General features: G+C 35.0%; 1 pseudogene; it reads left to right on the plus strand.

Moving 5' to 3' along the window:
* The first annotated feature begins 5,520 nt into the window (after nt 1-5,520).
* Nucleotides 5,521-5,637, plus strand: LOC145284111 (5S ribosomal RNA; annotated as a pseudogene).
* Nucleotides 5,638-6,671: the final 1,034 nt, after the last annotated feature.

Below are 6,671 nucleotides of genomic sequence, written 5' to 3' on the forward strand. Positions count from 1 at the left end.
AATGAATGTCTTATTTTTTCTTATGATACTAATAAAATCATCATTAATTTTTTTTTTTCAGAATTTAGCTTCATTTTATTTTCAACGACTTCAGTAACTTTTTTTTCAGCAAAATCATTTATAATGAAATTATCATGATTTTTTTTTTGTTTTTCTTTATTAGTTACTTTTTTTAGTTTTTTTTTTTTTTACTTTTCACATTCAATTCCTAATTGCTTTGTTATTTCTAGAGATTACATAATTTTTTTTCTTGATATTTTCATACTGAATCATTTCAGGTAAATTAGATGAAGCATTCTTCATATGTATAAAACATTTAATCATTTTCTTCATTTCTCCAAGGTCTGACCAACGAAAGCAAATTGCGAAAATATATTTCTTTATTTGCCTTATTAAAAGGGACATTTGGAGACTTTACAACTCTTTCCTTGACTTGCCTAAAATAACTTTTGTTATTGACCATTTTCATTCTATTGACTTCATCATCTTCAGAAGGTTTAATAAATACTTTTTCATATTTTCTGGCAACTGTTGCCCAGCTGCCATCAATCGAAATGAATGGCTCTCGTCTTGGGAAGGCTTCATGTTTTGACAAGCTTCTGGGCTTGACCTTTACTCCCGATTTGAAATGGAACACATATATCAAATCCATTGCCAAAGTCACTGGAAAAATGGTGGGATCCTTCTACAGCTCCAGTAATCCTGATGCCATTCTCTACCTATATAAAAGCCAGGTTCGGCCAACGATGGAGTACTGTTGCCACATCTGGGCAGGAGCTGCTAGAAGCAGCTTATCCTGTCTTGACAGAGTTCAAAATAGACTTCGTAGCTTAGTGAGGGATGCCCTTTTCTCTTCCCTGCAACCTATTTCCCACAGAAGCGACGTAGCCAGCCTGTCTCTGCTTTATCGTTAATTTCATGGCAGGTGCTCATCTGAACTTCAATCTATGGCCCCCCCCCACCTAACCCTAACCCCCCTCGCCAGACTTTCATGAAAAACACTCGTCTAGCCAGAACCACTATCAACAATTTCCCACACTCTTTATCTGTGCCTACACCTAAACGTAGATTCCATGGACAAAGCTTCTTTCTTAGAAGTGCACGCCACGGAACTCTCTTCTGTTTGCCTACTTTCCAACCGACTACAATCTGATTGTCTTCAAGTCCAATGTGAACAAGTTCTTATTGAACTGTCCCCCCTAAGTAATCCAAGTTACAAATTTCCCACTAATGTTTACTATGCTAAATCACAATGACTAATGTATACCCATTAACCCTTATCCTTGAGTCGCCTCTGGGCCTTGATAAGTGGTGACCTCCATGTAAAAGAAAAAATTAATATAAAGACAAATTTTCTAAAACTAATGGTCTATTAGGATAGTAATTTTCAATCATATTGTCAAGAAATATATTTTCAAATCTTCTTTCGATTTCAATCTGCGTCTCCTTTTGCCAGGAATGTCAGCTCCAACCCAAATGACTTGATCAGATGCACCGAATAAATGATGGCCCAATAATTTATCAGTGCGTTCACACGTTCCAATATCTCTTTTTCTTATTAGTTGAAGTCCTGCTGCTTTGCATCTGCCATAGTTGGATCTATTTTAATCCAGATTCTCCCAAATACGTTCGCCTTCATTTATTTCTGCTTTAGTTTGATAACTTGTCATAGATCTTGTCAGTATCATGCTATCTTCTCCAATATATAAAGATGTCTATATTTGATTCCCAAATTAGAAGCAATAATGGGTTATAATCATTTACACGTTTTTCAACAGCAGTTCGTTCTAATTGATACAAACTTCTTTATTCCTTTGTTGCTTCTTCTAGATTTCACACTTTTAGCTACAGAAAAAAACTTTAAAGTTTCCTTCAGATTCACAAAATCCAAATCTACACTTTTTAGAAATATTTTCGTCTTGTCCATATATTCTCCAACATATTTTACTACATGAATGAATTTGAAATCTATTTACCAAATTTTGAAGTGTAGGATGTGCTACTGAACAAGGCATTTGACACGTTATGTTTAGTTTTATGAATTGATTAATTTTTACTGGAGAATCCTTGTCATATATGGGTGCTTCTTTCTATCCATTGGCCCTGTCGATGGGGCATTAGAATACACCGACTGCCCCCCTGCAGAGGGTAAAAGTCCCTCAATGGGGGTCCTGGATATGACCTTAAACTATATCCAGTGGTGAGGCCCCAGTGTGTGGGCTTTGGGGAGTGTGGAGCCACCCTTTAATTACCATTTCTCCCAGATCCACTCTGACCCAGAGTGGTAGTACCTGTTAGGGTTCCAACTATGGGTTAAATAGAAACGGACTTGAAAAGAACAAATTTTTTTTTTTTTTCTTCAAAATCTTTTGATTCGGCATTAAATAACCCGAAAAGGGTTGATATGCCGTAAAACAAAAACAACCAACCAACCTTTCTATCCATATTTTCATGTGAACATGTGGAGCGCCTCTTTGTTGATACTCAATTCTCCAAAAATAAGGTGCCACTTTTCCAAAAGCAGGATTATATTTAGCCAAAATTACTTTATTCATTATAGTTTGCAATCTGTGATAAAAAGAGTTCAATGACAGCAGCATCATTCACACACAAGGAACTTTTCTTCATTTTTTTTATTCCCCTGTTCAGTTTTTCTAAAAAGTTTTCTCAATTTTAGCTAAAAATATTCAGCACATGATAAAGTTATAAAGAAAATAGCTGAGCCAAATTGTATGCAGATCAAATGTTTTTCTACTCCAAAACTGTTTTTATCTTCTAACAGTAGCCATCATCATTAAACGATTTCCTTCCAGTCTTTATTTTAAAGTTGCTGATTAAATTCAGCCAATTTTGTTAGATTTAATTATAAGAAAAACTCCAGAATCCAAAGCTCTTTAATCAGCTTTGTCAACAAGATAAAATAAATATTGAATGTCTTTTCTAAATCTTGAATCAGACTGTCGTAGACTGTTTCTAATATACATGCAAGATGAGACTTTTCCGCATGGCCTGATATAAATCATACCGAAATTTCCTTTGCAAAAGATTTTAGGAAAACACAAACAATTTAAATTCAGATTATCATTGTTCATCAAATTTCCTTCAATTTTTTTTATTTTGTAAATTTCAATGCCTTTTTTATTTGGTAATGGTTGGATACATTGTTTGGACTATATGATGCCCATAATATGTAATAGCATCTTTTTTTGATAAATGGTTCAAGATACAATCATCAAATTGATTTTAGCAGGGGGGGGGCTGTTCAATACATAAAACAACACTATCACAATTTGATGTTCTGTCAATTTCAATATTTTCATAAAATGAATTGTTTGCTTTAAGCCAATCAAGTGCATGAAATACATTTTGCATATTTACCAATGATTTCCTAATGGTCTTTTGTATTGTTGGTAATAAATTAACTATAATCTGTAATGGATTTTACTTCTTTTGAGGGTAAAGTATTAATGGCACGATTGATTGTGTTTTCTGTTGGAATAGACAAATGAGTTGCAATTCCTTTTATGGCATCTTTTATCATATCTGGAGTTGGACCTTTGAATCTTTGAGAGACAAGTTTTATCCCATTTATAAAGAATTTTGCTCTTTGAAACAAAAGTTGTTCATAGATGTTCAATTTTCCCAACTCTTCTAGTATTTTATCAACTTCCAATCCACTAATGACGGAATTATTTTTCAAAAACCCCTCTACAAGTAGCACAAATTTTACACGGTGTAATTTTCTTAGATAATGTCAACAATTCAATTTTCCATTCAGTCCAAACTTTCAATAATTCATCATTTTCTTTTTGTTAGCAATTAATTTTCAGTTTTTTAATCTCTTTATTGAATTTGTTAATTAAATTAACAAATTCATATGTTGCCCCTGACTTTTTCTTTCTTTCAATAATTCTTCACTAATTAAAAAAAAAATTTACATAAAAAAAAATTCTGTCATATAATTTTGAAACATTTTCCAATTTCACTCCAAAATACAAATAGCATACACATGCAACCAAATTCATACTGCTCTCAATTTGTATATATATATATATATGTAACAAAAGATCTGAGTCTTGGACTGTAGTGCCATTCTTCTAATGAGTTCAAATATATTTGTGCAATCAGATTGATACATGCAATATTAATTATCACTACGAATGCCATTAGATTCTTATGTTGTTTTTTTTTCATAATTTTGCAAATTGCCAATGTAACGAGCGTGTTTTGAGTGATTAACTTTATTGTTGTTGTTGTTGTTAGATTTGTTGTCGCTTGATTACACAATTGAATAAACATATTTATATATGGAAAAATATGTATATACTTATTGATTTGCAAATTGTCATTTGTTTTCGTCTTTCTTTATCAACACCGACTATATCCCATTCCTTGCATTGTGATAGCCTTCTAAATCTCTTATATATATATATATATATATATATATATATATATATATATATAGTACGGCATAATCACGTTGACACACTGATTCTCATCAGGTCACCAGAGTTAAGCAACATTGAGCCTGGCTAATAAGAGATGAGTGACTATTTGGGAATTCTAGGCACTGTATGTGCTCTCCACCTATCTCGGCATTATTTCTAGTCGTCCTTAACCTCCACTTGCCACTGGTATTGACAATGCCGACTTAGGAGACGTGTGGTTGGAGATTGTGCGGCTCTTGCCACAAAAATGTCACATGCAGGCACTCATACAGTGGCTATCCATAGTCTGTCAAGACTGAAGGAAACCACACACACACACACACACACACACACACACACACACACACACACACACACACACACACACACACACACATATATAGATATATAAAGAGACAGAGATAAAGATAAAGAGAGACAGAAACAGAGAGAGTAGAGCGAGAGAGAGAGAGAGAGAGAGAGAAGTAGAGGGAAGAGGATCTCTAATTTCAAAAGTGCAATTACATTGAAGAAATTAAAAGACAAACATGTGAAGGAGATTGAATTTAAAGTCATTTTTTTAAAATTATTTATGTGCGAAACAGATTGCAGTAATATCGAATTACAGCAAAGTGAATTGATATTCACGTATTTGTTTTTTTATTTTTTTTTCTTGGAACAACAAACGAAATCGCAGCAGAAAGAACACCTTCTTAAAATAATTAGTCTAAATGCATTGCATCATGGGAAATACAGTTGTTTGCTGTTTTCAGTTTAAGGTTTCTTCAACAACATTTCATGGCAATTTGATACATCTTCATATTATCATAATCAACCAGCAAGTACACAACCCTTTTCCTCCATTCGCCGCTTATTCTAACCTTTTCTCATGTATTCTCGGAAGGATCGACTATTATTCATGTATTTTATAAAACAATATCGCTTCATTATTACTTTTATTATATTAGGTCTATTGGAAATTATACAGATAAGACACGTACATACACACACGTACACACAAACACACACATAAACTTTGACATATCTTTTAAGGACTTCTTCTTGCATAAGTCTCTTAACTGATATATTATCATTGTACGACATAATCCCGTTGACACACCGGTTCTCATCAGATCACCAAAGTTAAGCAACGTTGAGCCTGGTTAGTACCAGATGGGTGACTATTTGGGAATTCTAGGTGCTGTATGTGCTTTCCGCTTATCTCAGCATTGTTTCCAGTCGTCCTGAACCTCCGCTTGCCACTGGTATTCAACAATGTTGACTCAGGAGAGGTGCGGTTGGAGATTGCGCAACTCTTACCACAAAAATTTCACGCACGGGCATCCTTACAGTGGGTATCCATAGTCTGTCAAGACCGAAAGAAGCCATATATTATAATTATTGCCTCACAAGGACCTTTCACACAAGTCATCAAGGATCTCTCCTTGAAGACAACCCGTGGTGTTCCCTGGAAGCTGAGTGACTACAAGTCTTCTCAGATTTCCAGTACTCTCCACCCCTTTCGATAACATTCGCAAATGAATTTGTGTTATCGCAATAGCCGTTTACCATTGATTTCTTGCTAATAGCGGCCATTGGTCTCCACTGGAATTTGAGCAGCAATAAGCCTCCGCAAGGTTGTTAATATTATTGGCTCACAAGGAGCTTTCACAAAGATCATAAAGGATCTTTCCTTGAAAACAGCCTGTAGTATTCCCTGGAAGCTGGGTGACAACAAGTCTCCCCAGTTTTTCAATCTTCTAGTAACATTTGTAAATGAATTTGCATTATCGCAACAGCCGCTTGCCATTGATTTCACGCTAACACCAGCCATTGGTCTCCACTCGAGTTTGAGTGGTAATAAGCCTCTCCAAGTTCCCAGTTGTCTTCACATTTGTCCAATGGAGGTCTGGTCAGTGCTCTCTCCTTGGTCTTTCCATCCTCCTTGACCCTTCTTGGCTATTTGGTATTATTTTTTTTTCTTGGTCGGGGGTGATTGGGTAGTGGAAGGAGATGGGGAGGGGATAGAGAACTTATAGATATGCATCTTCAATGTTCTCGGTTCCATGTAACGTTTCTTCATGTTTTGTCTCTGCAGTAGCTTGTCTGGCCTGCCCCTGTGGCTCATATTAGTCTTCGCATTCAAGCGTTCTGCTTAATATTTCAGCTGTTTTCATTATTGTTATTCGTTGTATCTTTCTAGCCATTCCTCTGATTCCAATTTCTCCCATTTTTTTTTTTAAG

The sequence above is a fragment of the Euprymna scolopes genome, chromosome 8, assembly GCF_053919585.1.
Source record: "Euprymna scolopes isolate OS-2025 chromosome 8, ASM5391958v1, whole genome shotgun sequence".
Classification (NCBI taxonomy): domain Eukaryota; kingdom Metazoa; phylum Mollusca; class Cephalopoda; order Sepiida; family Sepiolidae; genus Euprymna; species Euprymna scolopes.